Source organism: Motacilla alba, chromosome 2 (assembly GCF_015832195.1).
Source record: "Motacilla alba alba isolate MOTALB_02 chromosome 2, Motacilla_alba_V1.0_pri, whole genome shotgun sequence".
Lineage (NCBI taxonomy): Eukaryota > Metazoa > Chordata > Aves > Passeriformes > Motacillidae > Motacilla > Motacilla alba.
This window is the reverse complement of record NC_052017.1, coordinates 74,416,094-74,436,803: the sequence shown is the minus strand read 5'-3', so window position 1 is coordinate 74,436,803 and position 20,710 is coordinate 74,416,094. Positions and strand designations below refer to the sequence as shown.

Sequence of the window (20,710 nt, the reverse complement as noted above, 5' to 3'; positions counted from 1 at the left end):
TTTCATTAGCTATTTCACCAATGAATAAGAGATCAATCTTAAGACATCTTTGTGATCTTGAGTTATATCCATGCTGTAAGGAACTAGTAAAGATCAGAAGAAAATGCATCCCATACATAATTCCTTTTCTTCAATTGAATTATATAAAGGGTTAATTTTGTAATCACAGAATCACAGAATCACAGAATTACAGAATAATGATGTTGGAAGGGACCTCTAAGATCATCAAGTCCAACCTATGCCCTAACACCTCAACTAGACTATAGCACCAAGTGCCATGTCCAGTCTTTTTTTAAACACATCCAGAGATGGTGATTCTACCACCTCTCTGGGAAGACCATTCCAGTATTTTATTATTCTTTTGGGGAAATTTTTTTTCCTTTTATCCAATCTGTACCTTCCCTGATGTAGCTTGAGACTGTGTCCTCCTGTTCTGTCAGTTGCTGCCCAGTGGAAGAGACCGACCCCCAGTGTCTACAACCTCCCTTCAGGAAGTTGTAGAGAGCAATAAGGTCACCTCTAAGCCTCCTCTTCTCCAGGCTAAACAACCCCAGCTCCTTCAAACATTCTTCATAGGGCTTGTGTTCCAAGCCCCTCACCAGCCTTGTTGCCGGCCTCTGGACACGCTCAAGCATCTCAACATCCTTCCTAAATTGAGGGTCCCAGAGCTGGACACAGCACTCAAGATGCGGTCTCACCAGTGCCAAGTACAGGGGAAGAATGACCTCCCTGCTCCTGCTGGTCACACAATTCCTAATGCAGGCCAGGATGCCATTGTCCTTCTTGGCCACCAGGGCACATTGCTGACTCATATTCAACCAGCTGTCGACCAGCACCCCCAGGTCCCTTTCCGCCTGAACACTGTCCAGCCACACTGTCCCCAGTTTGTAACATTGTAGGGGATTTTTGTGGCCAAAATGTAGAACTCGGCACTTAGACTTATTAAACTTCATGCTGCTGGACTCTGCCCATTTATCCAACTGATCTAAGTCTCTCTGCAGAGCCCTCCTTTCTTCCAGTAGATCAGCACAAGCTCCCAGCTTAGTGTCATCTGCAAATTTACTAATGAAGGACTCAATGCCCTCGTCCATGTCATCTATAAAAATATTAAATAGAACTGGTCCAAGTACAGTTCTGTAATGACTGGTCTGAATGATATTGTACAAGGAATGTAAGCATAAGGGGTGGAATTTTGATTCTGTTAGGGAAGGAGGGAGCTTTGCTTTAATTCTAATCAAGTTATGACTTTACCTAACAAGTTTGCCACATAATAAAAACAACAATATATTGATTGATTAAAAAATAAGATTTATTTTCTTCTTTCTCTGCCCTATTTTTATTTCTGTCGTTAATACTCCTTATGTAGGCTTATATGTGTCTATACACCTATATCTATTTACATACCCATACATGCAGATATATGTTAATACAAGTGAATATATACTTATATATGTATTAGTGTGTAAACTGTGTGCAAAAGACATAGCCATCTGTTGTCAGATTTTTTCATTTGTTCTATATTGAATGTGGTGGGCTTTTATCCAAATATTAACATACATATAACTTGAATTCATGAATGCAATCTCAGTTTCTATATGGATCAGATTTAAAAATCTTAATGAAACCATGATCTTGAGTATTTTTTTCTGAAAGCATACTCTAGTGGGTAATAGAGTCACAGTCTGTGTTTTTGTGTGTTCTTTGCAATAACAGTATGATTATTTTTTGCCAGTAAATTTTAGAGAGCAACATGGATCTATGATCAGTTTAAGCATGAATAAATGTATTTAACAACCATTTACATGTGAATAAATTTACAAAATAAAATTGGAATTTACAGATTCAACAGGCCAAAAGAAAAATCACTAAAGGCTTTTAACTTTGCTTAATCTGTTTCAATCATTCTTTAAACTTTCTTATAACACTGATAATTACGACATATTGCTTCTGAAAACAGTCCAGGATTTTGAGCATCTTCCAAATAAATATCCCAGAAATTCTGTATGCAACAGTTGATAAAGTGGAACATCAGCTGTTACTTGGGATTCCTACATTTATAGGTGCAAAGTTTACACTTTACTATTAAAGTCAGTGTTCTACTCATTCACAAGAATTCATCATGCAAGCATCTACTCAGTTTAGTTCTGAATAAAACAATTCAATTGTCAATTCAATTGTCCTACTCTCCTTATTTCTTTACTTCCAAGAGCTCAAGACCAAAACACTCTGAGTAAAAATTAGGTTGTCATGTATATTTTTTCCTCAAAATATCTCAGAAATGTTGTGCTCATCAGCTACTCATTTTTATTTGCATTTTAACTTCTTCTCAGCTGTCCATTTGAGTTGGTCTTCTGTTGTACATTACTCTTATGAAAGAGGGCCTATTATCAAAGACATCATGAGAAATTCAGTTTAATTTCTGCAATCTAGTGAAAAGGATTTTTTTCTAGATAGTTGATTGAAAAATGTGTATCACTCTTAGGATGTGGCTACCTAAACATGGGAAAATTTATACAGTAATAGCTTGTCCTGTATTTGTTTTGATACTTGGCTTCTGATCTCAGTACAGAATGAAATGTTAGATCTGGTCATATGAAATACATTAAGCTATTTAAATAAATAAATATTTCAACTAGCTCCATTGATCCAAAACACTGATCAGTTTTTGCTTTGTAATTTGGTAAACATCCCTGAAGTTTAAACAATTTACAGAAGACAGTAGAATAAAAAATATGTAGTAGTCTCCATTTACAATTATAAAAATGGGTTGCATTCTTTAAATGATGCATAATTCATGTTAGTGTCTAGTGTTTTAATGGTTTATGAAAATATTTCTGTTTAACATTCCATTTTTGAACTAAACATTTAAAACCAAGGAACATGAATAAATATTCAGAAGAAAAGATCCTCGGCTATCCTTACCACAAGCATTTATTAGAAGTTATTAAACTTGGTCCACAGCTATCCAAAGTTTTTTGGTTTTTTGTTTTGTTTGTTTTTTGGGTTTTTTTTGCAATTCTATCTTTACCTAATTCATAATGCCTTAAACATTTGAAAAGATTTAGTTAAGCACATACTCAGATCCCCACTGTTACATATCTAGGTTTTTTCCACAAAACTTCAAGTTTACTCAAGTACACTCTGTTTTCTACCCTAACTCTACCTGAAAAAAAACAAAAACAATAACAAAAACAGAAGAAAAAAGAAAAAAAAACAAAACAAAGAAACAACAGGGATGCAATCAGTTCAGTTGACTGAAATGATGAAAAGGTTAACCCAAGCACATGTTAACATTACAGTCTAATCACCAAGAGGTCTATGCAAAGGACTACAAAAATAAACCAAACAAATTAATCTGTTTTTTAATGAACAAACCTACTAATATATCTTGCACAAGCACATTGGGCACATCCTTTCATTACAATCTTTTCTCATGTGGAAAACTTCCTAATATTCTAAAGCTGTTGAAATATTTGAGCTTTGATATTCTCTATGACATCTTTCCTTTCACAGGTGCAAAAGTAAAGCAATAACTGGGCCCAGCATTGGACACTGGGGGACTCCACTAGTGACACACCTCCAACCCGACTCTGTGCCACTGGTCACAGCCTTCTGAGATCAGCCATGCAGCTGGTTCTCAATCAATTTCACTGCCCACTCTGAGCTTGTCTATGGGAGACAGTGTCAAAAGCCTCACTGAAATCAAGGCAGACAATATCCACAGCTCTTCCCTCTTCTACCTAGCCATTGTCCCATCATAGAAGGCAATCAGGTTAGTTAAACACAATTTCCCTCATGTATTCATCAACTTGCAGCTGCCTCTATATACAAATCAAAGAAGGTCTACAAAGAATAGAAATGTTCTATATATATTTCTAAGGGTTTTTTGAAAATAGAACATGGCGTCGTTGACATGTTTAAGTGAAAAAGTTAATGCTTGAGTTATAGTAGATGAAAGTGTTCTAGCATCAGTTTAACATGGTCCCAGATAAAGTTGTGCTAAAAGAAAGTGATAAAAAATATTCCCTGGTTGAACGTTATATTAAAAGTGCTTCCAAGTAATTACTTGAGGGAATCTGGTTGTATTGCTTTTCCTTTTGATAAAATTTGATAAGGTCATTTGGTGCCATATTACCTATTACTCCTAAGCAAGATTAAAGTTTTTTTACACAGAGTGTCAGGAGAGGGATGAAAAGCTCTTTGAAGGGGTTCCCAAAACTCTATTCATGAATATTTGGAAAATTATTTTATAACTCAGGTTTTCTTTGCTACTTTAGAGAGGTTATTTGCTCTACCTAAAGAAGCCTTCACTGCAACAGTGCTAACACAGCAGTCTATGTTTTACTGAAATAGGCCCTGTCTAAATTGAGGATTTAAAGGATTAAACTGATCCACTGGAAAAATTTGTGCTAACAAAATACTTCTCCAATAAAATCAGAGTTGAGCATTTTTTTAACTTAAAAACATAAATTAAAGAAAAATGCAGGTCCTGAGATTGCTGATTTTGAAAATGGATATAATGTTTGTTTAAAAATTCTATCTGGGCCAAAACTGGCAGATTATTATTAAAACCTTATTTCCTTTTTCTTCAACAGCCAAGAGAATAAATTTCTATTGTAGGACATTCTTTCTTCCCTTCCATATACTTTCACATTTCCATCCTATGAAGACAAATTTGTATTTCTGAGTGAAATGGAAGTTATTATTTTATGGGAATCAAAAAATTCAGCTCTATATTCCTACCAAATAAAAGTGTATTTATTTATCTATTGGTCCTGAACCCTAATAAATAAAAATTTATTTTCCTAGGAGGACAGGATTTTCAACAGTTATCAATGAATACGGTACGGTTCTGTACTGATCAGTGACTTTCCTGTAGTGACAGGGGGATCCAAACAACTGACTGTATTGGCGGCTGAGATTAGCCTGACGGGACACAAGGAGCAGAATGTGCTGGTTTTGGCTGGGGTAGAGTTAGTATTCTTCAGAGTGGCTGGTATGGGCCTGTGTTTTGGATTTGTGCTGAACACAGCGTTGATAATACAGAGATGTTTTTGTTATTGATCAGCAGGGCTCACACAGAGCCAAGGCCTTTTCTGCTTTCCCTACTGCCCTGCTGGTGAGGAATTTGGGAGTTCATGGGGATGGGAGGAGACACAGCCAGGAGAGGTGACCCAAACTGACCAAAGGGATATTCCACACCGTACAGCATCATGCTCAGCATATGAACTGGGGGGAAGTAGGAGGAATGGGGGGACATTTGGAGTGATGGTGTTGGTCTTCCCAAGTTCCTGTTACACATGAGGGGGCCCTGCTCTCCTGGAGGACACTGAAAACCTGCCTGCCCATGGGAAGCTGCAAATAATTCCTTATTCTGCTTTACTTGTGTGCGTGACTTTTGCTTTCCCTCTTAAACTGTCTTTAACTCAAGCCATGAGTTTTCTACCTTTTACCCTTGCTATTCTCTCTCCAACCCTGCAGGTGTGTGGGTGAGTGAGTATCTGCATGGGGCTTGGCTGCTGGCTGGCATTAAACCATAACAGTCAAAGAAATAGAAAAGGAGAGTGGCAAAGGGAGGGATGTACTCCACAGGAGTCAATATCCTTGCATGAACTTGTGTAGCTTCAAGCTATCTGTCTAGTCTTACTTTTAATCCTAAGATTTTCAACTCTTTCTTGTGTGCCATTTCCTCTTTCTCCTCTTCCACCTTCCTGTCACATATGAAATCTTTGATTAGTGCTTAAAAAAAAAAAAGAAAAGAAAAATTATTCAAAAACCTATGACTTTATAATTTATCACCAAAACAGCTGTACTTCATTTACCATACTGTAAGTATGATAATACTGAAGTATCACTCAGAGAAGGGCATGAGAAAGTTTAAGTGGTTTCAGCACTCAGAAAAGCAGAAATTATAGCAGAATCAAAATCACATTTCCTGTGATGAAAAATCTTCATAGGCACTTCATAGGTCCTTTGTATTGCAATTTAGTGAGCCGGACTCCTCTTACTTCTGTTGACTCAAAATATCTACCCCAGAAAAGAAAAATGTGTTGCTATACTCCTCATGGAATTGTAGTGACCAGTCTCTATTGTCCAGTCCCAGTTTTCTACTCTGCAAGCCATTACCTACCTGTAAGGGTTTTTGCATGATATATGGGGAAAAATAAGTGAGCTAAGTAATTTTTATTTTTCAATCCATCTCCACTGTTGCTCACAAAAACTTGCACATGGAAGAATACATTTCACTTATATAATAAAAATACACTTAGCCCAAATGCAGATTTAGATGCTTTGCACAGACAGAAATATATCCATGAAATAATGTTTCATGTGTTGAAAACAAAAGAAAAGTCATTAGCTGGGGATATATTCACTTCTAAATCTTCTCACAATTCCATATAAAAATGAATCTATACTTCTTCTATACTGAATTTATATATATATGTAAGTGTATTTATATATATATATATATACACACACACATACTGCTTTCTATACTGAATCTATACTGCTTCTCTTCTACACTCATTACCAAGTAGTCTATAAAGTTTTTTCTATTAGATGCAAGTTTAACAAGTGTTTCAGGACAGGAAAAAATGGTGTTGGATTTTTGAAAACTGAAGCCAGTTCTGATTCCATCACTGCTGGACTTGCCTTATTTAATCAGGGTCCATTCTTCATTAATGTGACGATTAAAATGGAGTCATGTTCAGATTCTCAAATCTGGAGTGGCAGAGATGGGCACTGTGAGATGCCCCCACAGTGATGGGCACACACCCAACATAGAGGTGATGATACCCAGTGTTATATAGCAAGTAACAATGTACAACTTAATTCATTGGCTATTCTCACCCAAAATCAAATCCCTCAAGATACACACTGAACCTCCCCATCCTCCTGTATTGCCCACAAAGTGCACTCACATCCTTGAGAGGAAGCAACTCCAAGCATATTTTTTTCTTTGTCTGAGGCAGGAATAACTTAATCTGTTTTTCTTAGCATATTTTTAATATGCACTACAGAAACTTTATCCCTTTCTACATACAGTACATAGAAATTTTGACTGTGCAGGGCCCACTAGATCCTCTGCTGCTGACTAGCCATGTGGCTTTTGCTAAATGTGTATCTTGATGCTTGAAGGTCTCACTACCCTTTACTCTCAAAGTAGTATTTAATAGTGCACTGTGTTGCTCAATCTTTCCAGAGGCTGGTGCTTGATAGGGGATGACAAAGACTCACTCAAATGCCATGCTCTTTGGGTCAAGTGTTTATGAGGTTGTTTCAAAAATGGGCCTTGTTGTTGGACTCGATTCTTTCTGGGTACGTGTCACTATAAGGCTTGCTTTTTAAAGTCCAGGATGGTTCTAGGCAGTGGCATGTGGCACAGGATATCCTTCCAGCCATCTGTTGTGGCTTCCACCTTTGTAAGCACATGGCACTTGAGGTCACAGGTTTGGAGGAGTGTGATAGAGTGAATCTGCCAGGCCTCCCCATATTCATCTTTCAGCCATTGTCCTTTATACTAGGGAGGCTTTGTAGCAGAACATTTCACATTCATAACCTGTGTCCATGGTCAAGTCTAATTAGCTCAATTGGTTAGAGCATGGTGAGAGCATGGTCCTAACAACACCAAGGTCATGGGTTTGGCTCCTGTATGGGCCATTTGCTTAACAGCTGGACTTGATGATCCTTGTGGATCCCTTTCAACTCAGAATATTCTGCGATTCTGTGAAAATATGCCCCTTGATCACAAGTCCATGTATATATTGCATCTCTTTCTTGATGGCCTGGGGTCTCATGGGCCCCCTGAGCTGGAAATAAGTCACTCATGTTTCTAGTCCAGAACGACCTAAGCCACTTCAGTCTTACCAAACTAACCCACCTGCTGGTTGTCTTGATGCTCTTCGGTGGCCCAACTCTTGTGTGCATGAGTATCCACATGATGTACGTTCACATCCAGGTCCTTCACCCAAGCAGCAGTATTTTGCCACAGCTCAGAGGGGTTTAGTTCTTGTTCTTGCTGCCAGTTTCTCTACCTCTGCTTCTGTAACCACTCTCACAGGGCATTTGCTGACACCCATGAGCTAGAACAAAGATAGAATATTAGCAATTTTTCTTGGTCAGCAACATCTAAAGCTAGATCAATGGCTTTCACCTCTGCAAACTGACTTCAGACTGATTCACCTTCTCCTCCAGTAGTTTCTGTGCCATGTTATGGGGGCTCTATACAACCGCCTTCAACCTCCGATGATTTCCTACAGTAGAGCAGGACCCATCAAGGCACACTGCTTCTCACTTCCCGGTAATTTATTACACGGTGGGGCTTCTTCAGCACAGGTCACTGTCCTCTGGTGGCATTCCCAAGTCTTTGCCTCGTAGCCAGACAGACTACTTCTAGAATTTCTGAATGACTGGGGATTATTATGTGAGCTTAGTGTTTAATCAGTGCTACTCAATTCATGCAGCATCAGCTGCATGATCTACCTTTGAACAACCAGCACAGCACAGGCAGCTGAGGTGTCAGGAAGAGCTGTGCTTCAGTACCTATCACTTCTGAAGCAGCTTAAACCCTTTTGTAAGCTGCCAGTATCTCCTCAGTTTGATTACAGTGGCTTCAGATCTTCTGTATCCCTAACTCCAAAAGCCTAGTGGTAAACCTCAGGTGTTCCCTGGTGTCTTCTGCCAGAGGCTTCAGATAGGGCCATTCTTTCCAGGTGCAGTGTGGGGAGCATTTCTTGCATCTTGCTCTGTCCTGACTAGCTCAAGGGCTACTGAATGAACTAATTAATGCCTGATTTGTTCAAAGGCTTGTCATTGCTGAGGGATCCATTTGAAACAATTTTTCTTCTAGGTCATTTGATAGAGCCAGCTTACAATCAGACTGCAGTTTGAAATGTGCATTCTCCAAAAGCCCGCAATGGATAAAAAAGCTTGTGTTTCTTTCACTTTAGTTGGTGGAGACATTGCTGTTACCTTGTTCTTCGCATCCACTGGTATCGCTGGCTGGGGGGCTATGTACAAATTACAAATAGGACGGGACTGCTAGGAACGTGCTTTGAGCTGTTTTATTTTTCAGCATCAGTCTCATTACATGGTTATGACAATGGGAAGATGTTAATAGCTTACATTTTGGGCAGCAGACAAAGAATTTAATGTTGCAACTTACGTTGTAAATTTTTTGACCAATCACACAAAACAAAAGCATATTGACAGTAGTTCTTAAGCACTATAAGCACACGTACCTTCAGTTAAAACAATGCTTGCTTATTTTGAATACAATACATGCTTGTAAGCCTTAAGATATAATTCACAGAGCTCCATTATTAAGCTTAGAACTCCCTAATATCTCTCTAGATATACTCTTCTGCAGCTTACAGAGTTATTCTAGACAAGCGTTAATACACAGACCATTGTTCTAATGTCCTTACTTTTCTACTTCTTACATAATTTTTCTGCTAATTAAGCATGGCTACTGCTTAGCTCTAATCACAGTTCTGCTGTCTCTGAGGCCTGCCTTTTGCAGCTTTCCCAAAACCCTCTGATTTTATGGATTCCCACAATTGGCATCTTACAACATACATCTTGCCAGTTTATTCCTAAAAACTGTATCTCCTGTGCAGGTCCCTTGACCTTTGGTTTATGGCAAAATCAGATTTCAGAAAGATTTGGGCTATTCTTCCTTTTCTCAAAAATTTCTGTTTCTGTATCAACCATCCCATACTAGGCACCAAGAAAGATAGCTGTGGCTTAACCCCAAGCAGCAAATAACTCACATAGGCTTCCTCACTACCCTCCCCACCCTGACCCCACAGAATGAGAGGAATAGAGAAAGGGTAAAACTCCTGGGTTGATATAAGAACAGTTTAATAATTGAAATAAAGTAAAATACACTACTACTTCAGCTACTTCTACTACAACTACTACTTTTAATTGCATTGCAAGGGGTTAGAGAGAATGAGAAGCCAGGAAAAACAAGTGATGCACAATACAATTGCTCACCACCCACTGGCCAATGCCCAGCCCATCCCCAAATGGCAACCTTTCCCTCATGGATGATCTTAGGTACTGGACATGATATTCTATGGTATGGACTAACCCCATGACCAGTTTGGATCAGCTGTCCCAGCTGTGCTCCCTCCCAGCTTCTTGTGCAACTCTTCACTGTAGGAGCATGGAAATCTGAAAATCCTTTGAATCAGAGTAAGCACTACTTAACAACCACTAAAATACCAGTGTGTTATCAACTTTATTCTCTTATGAAGTCCAACAGACAGCAGTGCACCAGCTACTAAGAAGAAAATTAACTCTATTTCACCCAAAACTAGGGCATGGAAATAGAAAAATTGGCATGAACTACTGTCTCATATACTGAAAACAGAAGAAAAGTCATTAGCTAAAGATGTATTAGCTTCTAACTTTTCTAATATTGTATTAGCTTCTAACTCTTCTACTATTATCGCTCGATATAAAAATGAATCACCTGCACTGTTTGTCTGCCACACAATTACTTAGCAAGTGGTCTACAAAGTACTTTCTATTAGGTACAAGACACTTCAGCTTAAGAGAAGAGTGACTTTTATAGTAATCCTAATGAAACTTTCTGAACCTTTGTGGATAACGTTTTACAGAAAATAGATAACAGTGGCTGCATGTTTAAAATGTTTGCAGGATATTTAGGACACATTAATAGTTTCCATTATGGAATACAAAATAGAGTTTTCCAACATATGCAAATTGTAAATTTCAACATTTTTCTGCCTGGCTGATACTATCGCCAGGAAATAGAAAACTGAAGTAAACATCCAGAGTAAAGGGATGTGGTGAAACACAGCTAGACCCAGCACAAGAGACCAACATTTTGAAGGCAAAAATCAGAGTTGGAAATGAATGCAGTTTGTAAGCCCATTTTCTGTTTGAAAGTGTCACATTTAATCTTTGATAACTCAACAAAAGAAGGGAAAAGGAATAAAGAAAAGACCTTCTGTTATTTCATTCTAGCCTAAAGTGTAGCTTAGAATACCTGAATAGCTCACAAAAATTCATTGCTAATACAGACTACTTCCCTAAGGCCCTCAGGATTGGTTTCCCCTGGGTATTCTCTGGTGAGAGCCACACCTCATTTCACAATTATTTTTTTAATAGGAGCTGAATGAACTGTCACTAGAAAGTTTTGGTATGCAAGGATGTAACTTTGATAACTATTACACAGATTGCATGGCTTTTCAGTGAATTAGCATTGCAGAAAACTCAAAATAATTTCTTATATCTAAGTATTTTGTCATTGTGGGCTCCAATAACAGAAATGTGGTTTGCAAAAATTGAACATCTGAGCTTTGTCTCTTGATGGGGATGATCCAAAGCTTCCAAAAGATGTACTCTGACATGGATTCAGATTGCTGGGCATAATAAGGAAGCTGTTGCTTGATGCCCAAGATAAAAATGAATATTCTGAGTATATTCTGTATAAAGACTGATTTTTTTTTTGTGGGGTATGTAAAGCAAAGATATGATAGTGTATGTACAGAGACTTTAAAATTATTTCAATTTATTGTAAATTTTAGGAATGCACTTCAGTTAGGAGTCACTGCTCCTTGTGCTACCTCATGCAACATTAAGGTCAAACTCCCAAATGAAGTTCAGGAGCTTCCTGAAAGGAAATTCTTTAGATTTCCTTATAATATTGGATGACTAAGACATGGCTGAGGAGTGACTGTTGCTCAAACAGGGGTATTAACATTACAATTATCTTTTTCTTTTTTTCTGGCACCACTTCTATTAGCTGGCAGGTGATAACTGTACACCTAGAGGATCAAAGGGCTTGCTTCCTATGATCAAGATGATTATGTGGTTGACTTGGTAAATTCATGTTATATTTGACTAAAGGCAGGTAGAACAACTGACTTGACCATATTCTTGCTGCTGCACACTGGGTAAGGCACAACTATAAGAAGGTGGAATGAGGCTGAATCTTTCTTGGAGACCAGATGACCACAGCAAACCCCAGACAGGCAGAGAGATCATTGCCAATGAGAGACAGGAATTTTCTAAGGTGGCAGAAAGGCAGCTGTGAGCCAAACTTTGGTGTGATAAGAAAAAAAACCAACATATTCTCCTAAAGAATCGGTGATGACTGTGTGAAGCCTTTACCAGTCTTAGATCCCCTTGACACTTGATAAATGAGAGCAAGCTTGAGGTGATAACTTTCCCAATTACAATGTGTAAGACTGAGATGAAGGGAAGAAATGACTTTCAGAACATGTCTCTGCTGGCAAAACCACCTTTTTTTACATTCAAAATTAATTTCAATATAAAAAATGCTGCAATATAACAACATTAAATATGAAAAGCTTTCTGATATCTCTCAGTATCCTTACTTTAACAAAAATAACAAAAATATAAAGTTCTAGCTCAATGCTTTTGTTGCTGTGGAGTCTCAGGATGTAATAAATGTTCACACAGCAAATTTCTATAAAACCAAGTGTACTGAAATGTATACAGATTTAAATTGCTACATTTAAAATAGCAAATGTGTTTATACTATATAGAATTAAATTACTCTATTTAAAATAGCAAATATATTTATATTATGAGGGTTTTATCAGTTGTTCTCTTTTCCACCATGTCAGCACACAGCACTGTACTAAAACACCGGGATAGCTAGGGCTTCCTATGCAGTCTGTCAGCCTGCAGCTGCAGATAACTTTTATGTTCCTCTTCTACAGTGCACATCATTTGACAGAACAGTATCTATCAAATCTCAGGTTTTTCTGCAAACACTGTACTCAGAGTGAAGCAGAGAAGTTCAATTGAATGAGCTTGGCTATTGCATTTTAAATAATTTCTTAAGTGAGACTTTTTAAGACAATCTTTTTTACCACTACATTCTAGGTAAGCCCAAAGGGACATGGAGATGTGCCTGCAATATATTGGTGATTCTCAGGTCTCTGCAGTTCAATATGTCCCAAAGAGGTAACACAGCTAATTAAAGTGATTTGGACATTTGCAAATCCACTCTGCAGATGCAGTTGACTAAAAGACAGTAGGAAGCACTAATCCTACTGCTAATGACAGTGATGGGGGACAGGAGAATAGAAACCTGGCTGGCAAAACAGTAAGCTGAAAGCCATTATCAGCACTGAAAAAATGGGTATTTCAAATACCAGAGACATAAGCAGTTTTCTGACACACTTAGCATTATGTAACCTAGTAGGTATCAAAAATCTTATGGTCTCTTTCATAAATTACACTTCAATTTATTTGGAAAATAATGAACAGGAATGATGTAGAGATAGTTGTCAAACAATTACATCCTCTTTACCATGACATTTCCTTAACATGATACTTAGATATATCTGGGTGATGTATTTTAGGGTGCTTGCGATGGAAGTATTCTTTGCAATACCTACTTGGTTTAATTTGTAGTCCAGTCTCTGATGATACCAAAGGGAATCAGGACTTAGCTGTTCACCATACCATGAATGAAAAAGAAGGAGAGTGGCAGAAATACAAGTTTGGTTTTTTGTTTCTTTGCCTTTGTATGTTTTTTTGTTGGTTTGGTTTGGGGTTTGTTGTTTGGGTTTTTTTTTCCCTTTGGTTTTGTTTTTTGTTTGCTTCTGTTTACAATTATTTTTGCAAACATTTCTGGAAGCAGTGACAATAGGCATTCCAACAATTTATATTAAAAAAAATCATCTTCCTCCCTAAATTCGTATTTTACAGACTCAGCAATGACAACAAAACATATAAAATGAGCGCCTTGAATATAGATGGCCTGCACAGATCACAGCATGTAGAAAGAAAAAAATTAGTATTTCTCTCTGTGGCATAAAATATCAGAGTAAATAAGCACATTTTTCAAATGTGGGAGACATTACATGTCTTCTAAAATTCTACCCATTTCTCATATTCACTTCAGGCAGACATTCATACAGAGAAATCTTTTCAGAAATTATGAAGCTGATTGAGCATGACAGATACATAAGGCTTAATTTAATATTAGACAAATAAAACCAAGCACTGTATGAAGGAAGTATAAAGGCCAGCTGTAATGAGAACAACATGTATAGCTTGGAAGACAGAGAATATGGCAGTAAGAAAGGTGATTGATGACAGAAAAACTGTACAAACAAGAAATCTTTGAAACCCTAAGAGTGTGCCATGTAAGGAAATACAGGCACTAATCACTACTCATCCTAGTGCTGTCAGTCTATATGTCTCTTTAAGATGATATTTATACTCATTTTACCTGAATGTCATGTAAAAACCTAGTGACCTGTTTGGATTAAAAAAAAAAAAAAAAAAAAAAAAGCTAGTATTTCTGAGGTGGGTTTCAGGACAAGATCTATTTGTTAGAGTAAATTATACTGTCAACTTGTATGATCTGTTTCATCTAAAATAAGATCTTGTCTTCCCTCATTAGCTGCCCAGAGCAGGAAATAGAATTACAAAAATGGATTCCTTCTCAGGGGATATCAGACCTCTCATGTGAAACTCACTGGAGAATTACTTCCTTCTTTGTCATACAAAGAGACCTGTCTAGAACTCCCATAATGTGTAAATAGGAATGGAGACAAAAGTTTATAGCAGTCCTGTAAAAGTATCTGATACTGCAGAAAAAAACTTAAATGAAGCTTTTGAAGAGGACTTAGCACAAGAGTGAAGCTAAAAAAGCTGTAAAGATAAACTTCATTTTTATAATAATTTTCCCGGTGAAAAAATTAAATTATTCAGAAATAACCCTATGCTTGTCTTGGTTTAAGACAATTTAGGAAGTGGGCACTCTAAATTGAATTATCTCCCCTTAGTTTTAACCAATCCCTTTCCACCAATAAGGAAAGAACACAACTAGTATAAGTTAAAAAATAACAGTTTACAAATAAGCAAAAGAGCAACAGGAGAAAAAACAACAGTAAATAACCACCAGATGCCAAGTCATTAAATCTCATTAAGCCCACAGGGTTCATGATTTAAGCATTCAGGCCAACATCTAATTGACCAAGTTTGACCTTACAGGTTTTTTGCAAACCTCACAGAGCAAACTAAATTAGTGGGATTGCATGCAGGAGTTGTTTGCTTTTATAAAATCCTTTAGTTATAAAATGAATTAAATTTTCTATTTTGAACACTTATTGAAGAAAATAATTTCTTTTTAGGAACAAAACATTGTTGACTTTCAACAATGATTGATTCATTCAGTGTGTTTTTGTTCTGTGTGACATCACTGCAGGTTACTTACATGGTAGGACATGAAAGTATTACACTACCAGTATGAAGAATTTATTAATTGTCTGATCATCCTTACTGTACTGAAAAGGTAAGAACATGATACCTCAGAATAACAAGCAAAAAAATTACATCATGTTCTTTGACAATCATTCTGTATTAAAAAATATAATTAAGAGCCGTTTAAACCAAAAAATACGATTCAAAGAGCTTGCAGTGTCTATGCAAAAATATAGGCTTTAGCTAATTTGAAACTAAATTTCAATACTTGTTTAAATCAAATGAAGATAAAGAGATATCTCAGAGACTGTACTGGATGAAAGAAAGAATTAAATGCCTTTTAAAGGTGTCATGACAGGTTCCCATGGTAAAGAAAGTGTGATTATAAAATTTAAGAACAAATACAACTCATTTCATATATAGCAGCAAATTTCAAGTTCATGACTTTAAGTAGAAGCAACAAACAACTATCCACAGAATTGTTGAGTCAATGAAAAGTAACAGCTGGTGATATGTGCATCCAATGAAATTACTGAAAAGAATAATTTTTTTAGCTTCAATGCGACTGCAAAAAGAGTAATATGTATTGTGGTTGATTTCCTGTTGCTAATCCATTGACTCTCTGTTCATATATTCAGCCACCATATATTCAATCCAACACCACTGTTTTCAAGGTAAAAAAAAAAAAAAAAAAAAAAAACAGGGCAGAATGCCACATCAAAAAACAGCCCAACAATCTTCAACAGGAATCATTTTTCTTGGCAGCACTTCTTCTTTCTTGGCAGAAATGTAGTAACATCAGATGCATCAAAGTACTTTTTGTATTTGTGGAGGATTCTAAGCTGCATAAGCAGTTAAAGACTGAATTAAAATTACTTTTCTTTTTTGTCTAATAATTGCTACAGCACTGAAAGATTGCTTTAACACAACAGAGCAAAACCAACTTTTAAATATTTCTAAAAGTTGGGTTGTGATACCAGAGTTGGTGTTGAATAGATTGGACATTTGCCTGTACCATTTTATAACTTGTTATATAAGAGTCATGATGTTGCTTTTACTTCTTATTAAATGACCTCCAGTTTTAAATTTTTGTTGTTGCCGTTGTATTGTTGATTTTTTTCAGTTTGAAATAATTCTTTCAGGTTCTCATGATAAATAATTCTACTTAGAAAATAATGCATTTCTAATCAGAATGTTTGTCAAAGAATTTAGTAAACCAGTGTCATGGTTTGATGCTGGCCCAACTCCCAGCACCCATGAGAGTCACTCACTCACCCTCCCCTGCCACAGCTGGGTTGAGGAGAGGAAAAAAAAAAAGAAAATAATTAACAAAGGGTTCATGAGTGAGATAAGGATAAGAAGAAACTACTTTAAGGGCAAAACAGGCTTGACTTTAGTTGCAAAGTGAATTTATTACTAACAGGATCCAAAGAGGATAATGAGGAATCAAATAAGCCCTTAAAACACCTTCTCCCCCAGACTCTCTTTCCATCCCATGGACAGCACAAGGAGACAGGGAATGGGGGTTTTGGTCAGTTCATCACCAAGATTTTCTTCCACTGCTCAGGGAGAAGTGTCCTTCCCCTGTGAGGCCATGGGGCCCCTCCCATGGGAGGCAGTTCTCCATGAACTTCTCCCACATGATTCCACTCTCACGAGCAGCAGCCGTACCACACTGGCTGCAAATGTGAGTCCCTCCCAAGCGCAAACACTCCTCCTAAAATTGCTGTGGCATAGGTCACTCTTCCACAGTGTGAAGTCCTCCAAGGACAGGCTGCTCCAGCCCGGAAGCAGGGCTCCTCTCTCCACTGGGTCTCCCACTGGGTCACAGTGTCCTCCAGGCATCCACCCATTCCAGCATGGGTACCTCCCCCATGGGCTGCAGGTGGTTCTTTGCATCCCCCATGGATCCCCACAGGCTGCGGGTGGATCTTTGCATCCCCCATGGATCCCCACAGGCTGTGGGTGGATCTCTGCATCCCCCGTGGATCCCCCTGGGCTGCAGGGGCACAGTTGCTTTGCCATGGTCTCACCATGGCCTGCAGAGCAATCTCAGCTCCGGCACCTGGAGCCCCTCCTGCTCCTCCTTCTGCACTGACCTTGGCGTCTCTATGTGGTTTCCCTCACATGTTCTCACCTCTTCTCTGTCTGGAATTAAAACTGCGTGCTACACTTTGTTTTGATTTTCTCCCTAAATTTGTTATCACAGAGGTGTCACCACCATGTGTTACGACCATCTCTAATTGGCCCAGCCCTGATGAGCAGCATGTCCATCTTCAGGGCCATCAGGGATTGGCTTTGCCACACATGGTGGAAGCTTCCAGCAGCTTCTCACAGGAGCCACCTCTGTGGCCCCCCAATACAAAAAACTAGTTTGTATATCACAAACCAAACTGATACAAGCAGTTTCACTTTTCAGCATAAAATTTCAGTGCTAGATTTGGTAGGACAGTAGGAGAGTAGGGAGAAGAATATCTTATTAGCATATTTTAATGCAATTACAAAATCATAATTTGACTAGAGCTCAAACTAGGTGAAGAAAAATTCCAAACCCACGGGCCAGCTTTGCTTAAATGAACACAGATAAGCAAATAAAAAAGTAACAAATGGACAGCTTAAACTTCTGTAAGAAAAATATGTATTTTTTCCTGTATATACACTGGCTTAAAAAAAAAAAAAAAAGAGCAAGTTTCAAATCAACAGCCTGTGTCAAATCCAAAGCATAGGTGAACAAGAAGTGCTGCTTTATCAGCTGAGAAACCCACTGGAAAAAAGTAAAACATTTAGGCACTGAATTTCCTGGTTAAATAAAGAAATTTTTAAAATCATGTACAATATTCATAGGTGTTCTTGGTGGACTTGGAATAAAAAACAGAATATGTCTTTCGTTGTTTTTATATTAGTTTACAATGGTATCAAATACTTTTATAAAAATACTCTCTAGGTCTACTTCTAAAAAACCTTTAGACCACTGAAATTTTGAGGTTTTTTTTCTCTTTTGAAGGATTTTTTCATTTCCTTTTTAATCTGCATATGTCATTCACTTGATGACTTACTAGCTTCTTTTTATTTGAAGATTTAAATTCCATTTTCTTTGTTCATAATTTTTTTCTTCATTTGACACTGGCCTGTTTGAATATTCCAGATTATATTGATTTTTAATACTCCACATCTGTAACCAAAATCTTATTTTGGAAAGAGTAGTGACAAAAACCTGGCCATTCTTTATAACTCTTCAACGAATCCTGCAAAGACTTTGATAAAGTTTCAATTGCTTTCATTTGGTATCATGAGCTCAGGAATTGTCAGATGCCATCAATAAAAAAAAAAAATATTTGACACAAAAAGAGCGGGTACTGAAATATCTGTTTTGCTTGAAAATTACTGGACCGGACTACCATTTTTCATTTTCAATACAAGATACAACAAAAAAAAATCCAGGATTTTTCAGTAGATGGCAGGAAGAGAAGGAAAAATTGCTAAAAATAATGAACAAAGAAGACTCCTTTGTGAAATTTGCTGATCCCAGCATTTCATTCCATTCCATCTTTCTTTTCTTTGTAAAGTCCTCTCAGAACACACCCTTGAACATTTACCTTCACCTTAAAAATCCAACAAAACAAACCAACAAACCTACAAATCCCTCAAATTTACTTGAATGTTGTTACAGTTCCCAAATTAGTTTGCGAATAAAAAAAAAATACTCAGACTCTAAAGACAACCTAGGGGACATTAGTAAAATTCATACTAAGGCCACAGTTCAATGTTCTATTAGTCGCTAGAAGAGAGATACATAATTTTACTGCCAAATTTCTATGGATTTAGAGAATTTTATTTTAATTCACATTGTACACTATTTGAACACAATGACAGCCAGATGATTTTAATTTAAGCAGAGAATAATTTTAGATTCCTTCTGAAAGGCAATTTTTTCCTCATATTTGCTTTAAAATGGATATGAAAACTAATACATTTTTCTGCCTTTTTCATTTCTTTGAACAGTGGCAGTATATTTATCTGTTCATTTCTTGGTAAGTCCAGAAATAAATTTCCTGTGGAAGGCTAAATCCCAGCTGTGTACTTTGCTTTTAGAGTGGATGCAGAAATGCTTCATCCTTGTTTATTGATAGCTGAGGTGGACCAGAGTGATATGCCTTGCCAGGAAACTCTCTGAGGAAAACCAACACTGTTAGACAAACACGACCATAAAGCAACAACAAAGGAAACATCCTACAAGACTTGACCTTAAGAACAGTGTAGTGCCAGAATAGGTTTGAACATGACAGGGTCTGGCAAATGTTCTTCTATAAGACCATATGTTTAGAAGCTATCAATAATAATTTAGTAAAAGATTTATTAATCTAAAATGGAGTTTAGAAAGAATTAAGGCACCACATCAAAAATGCAGAAACTATGTGATTGCAGTTCAGTACTCTGCTAGCTAGAACATCTTGCAGTGATCGATTGCTGGTTCATATGGGGATTTAATGATCTTATTTTCATTCTCAGTCTTTTGAGAAGTAATATTAGGTGTATTATTTCAGTCAGTTCATAGTATTGAACCTTCCAACAAAGTCAGTACTTCCCTTGGCAAGGGAGCATGGGCACAGGTGGATGGAAAGAATCTGGAGGCCTTGGAAAACACCAGCTGAGCATGAGCCAGCAGTGTGCCCAGATGTAGAGATGGCCAGCAGCACACTAGGAATTATTCACAGGGACATAGCCAGCACACTGAAGGGAAGGACTATCCCCCTCTGCTCAGCACTCCTAAGCTCCCATCTCTATACTCCAAGCTATGGGATACCTCCAGGAAGGAGGGAGGGCCCTCAAGTTGGCTGAGGTCTATGACACTTTTCCTGTGAGGAGAGTCTGAGGGACCAGGCTTGTTCAGCCTGGAGAGAAATGGCTTTGGGTGAAAATAAATGCAGCCTGCTGGTACCTCTGTATAGTTTATCAACAAGATAGAGTCACCTTTGCTGTGGTGCACAGTGGGGAAATGAGAGACAGTAAGCACAGAGAAAACCAGTAAAGAAACTTTTTTTTCACCCTGAAGACAGCCAAGCAGTGGCAGAAGCAGTCCAGAGAGGCTGTGCTGTCTCCATCCTTGAAGATTTTCAAGGTTCAAGATTTTCAGGATAAAGCCCTGAACAACTTTGAGCAATTTTTCTAGCATCCTATCATTCTGTGGTTTCAGAACAAATGAAAACCAACCGAAATGAAAATCTAGATTTTCAAACTAATGGTGTGGAATCTGAGTGCCCTATTTACTTGAAACAAACTCAGTACCTCTTTCTGAACTTCTGTTAATGAGGAGGGGCTAACCATTAAAACATTGTAGGACCTAAGTTGTAGCTGCTTAATTTCTTCATTACATGTAGTCTTAGTCACCATGTCATGAAGGCTTTTTAGCAGTGGTGTAAAGGCTTTATACAAAGGAAAAAAATAAATTCTCTTTTTGCTGTCACTGGCAATTTAAAAAGCAAATTTG

The 20,710-nt window shown here is 37.6% G+C and overlaps 1 pseudogene; it reads right to left on the bottom strand.

Annotated features, from left to right (window-relative positions):
- Positions 1-255: 255 nt before the first annotated feature.
- Positions 256-1,091, bottom strand: LOC119696951 (annotated as a pseudogene).
- Positions 1,092-20,710: the final 19,619 nt, after the last annotated feature.